The sequence below is a fragment of the Mastomys coucha genome, unplaced genomic scaffold (assembly GCF_008632895.1).
Source record: "Mastomys coucha isolate ucsf_1 unplaced genomic scaffold, UCSF_Mcou_1 pScaffold17, whole genome shotgun sequence".
NCBI lineage: Eukaryota > Metazoa > Chordata > Mammalia > Rodentia > Muridae > Mastomys > Mastomys coucha.
This window is the reverse complement of record NW_022196899.1, coordinates 17,204,623-17,206,501: the sequence shown is the minus strand read 5'-3', so window position 1 is coordinate 17,206,501 and position 1,879 is coordinate 17,204,623.

The window sequence follows — 1,879 nt, the reverse complement described above, 5'->3', positions numbered from 1 at the left end:
GAGCAAAACTACACTCTAGAAGAAGCAAGAAAGTAATCTTTCAACAAACCCACACAAACCTAATTCCAGCTCTAACAAGGAAAATAACAGGAAGCAACAATTACTTTTTCTTAATAGCTTAATATGGCAATATTACCAGCATATCCTAATTGATTGAAATCCAAAAATGTGAGGAATTAGAAATTTGTTGGCTGTCATTGAGTGGTCTCTCAATTTGGTAATTGGAGAAATAGGTCCAATATACAATCCATATACACTTTCTGCTTGTTTGTACATGACAGTGTCTTGCTGGGTTCCACATAATGGTTTTGAAATCAGTCTTCTCCTATCTCACCCTCTTTATAAATAGGATTGTTTATTTGATGTTTTTACACTATACTATGGTTTTCAGGACAGCTTATATATTTGAAAGTTTATACAGCCCAAAGAAATGTAGACAATTAACTTGGCAGGTGACTTGTAAGAGAGCAACAACCAGTGAGACTGAATGCTTTGCTTAATGTTTGTAACTATTGTATCAAGTTTAAAGAAAATGACTTTACAAGTTACTCTTTCTCTGAGATGAGTGCTTTTCAAATTCACCACAGCAAATGAACCAGATTCTTACCCTCACCTAATGTCTGTACCACCCCCCAAGCAGAACCATTGTTCATTGAAACAGTTGGTGAATGACTTCATGGATAAACCATCTTAATACACACACCATTTCTTAAATGAATGTAACCTGTTCTCTGTGGGCTGAGAATCATGACAATCACTCAAGTTAAATAGTTTTGACCATAGCAGGAAATCTATATCCAAAAATCGTGCCTACAATTCATTTCTTGGTACAGCAGAACTGTCAACTCTCAGCTTAGCTATGATGGAGGTAAAATCCTTTGGTGATGTGAGGGTCATTAAAGTTCAGCTTTATTACAATGAACTCCAATGTCCAAAAATTGTTCTTATTTTGGGCTTGTGCCACAGTAAGAGCCAAGACTTTCAGCTCTACTAAAACCAAAACAAATAAATAAAAAGACTTTATTTATGTTCATTTAAAAAAATACTAGTAGTGATGTATTACTTTAAAATATACAGTTAATATGTTTGGAGTTATTTCAAATTTGTATTGAGACAAATGTATGTATTTTTAGTATTGCTGTAGACAAGCATCTACATAAGACTGTTCAATTGATTGCTGTTTTATATCAAACAATTTTCATAATACTCATTTTTTATTGTTACAGTATTTTATAAATTTTAAAGAATATTACAAAATTAAAAAAAATGAAAGGTTAAAAAAAAGTATTATCTTCCTTCTTTGGTAGATTTTGGCAATTAATCTTTCTGGACCTGAGATTGTTTTTTTGTTCCTGGAAGATGTTTTATTTCTTTTTATTTATTTATTTATTTTTATTTTTTTGGATTTTCAAGACAGAGTTTCTCTGTATAGCCCTATTACCACATAGCCCTGGCTGTCCTGGAGCTCACTCTGTAGACCAGGCTGGCCTTGAACTCAGAAATCCGCCTGCATCTGCCTTCCAAGTGCTGGGATTAAAGGCATGTGCCACCACCGTCCGGCCTTGAAATTTTAATAATCCATTCATATCCCTATATATCTTTTGGCACAAAGTGTTTCACTTTAATTTAATTTAGAAAGTTTTAGTTTTATCCATAATTTTGGTCATCTGGCCATTAAACATTGTATTTTTCAGACTCCAAGTGTTTATGTAGCTTCTGTAGTTCTACTTGTTATAGATTTCCAGTTTATGAATGCCATTTTCCATAAAATAAGAGGTAATATTTCATTTATTTTGTTTTCACTGAGATTTATTTTCTGGACCATAATGTAGTCAATTCTAAATATTCTCTGGGTTTCTGAGAATAAAATTTGATCACT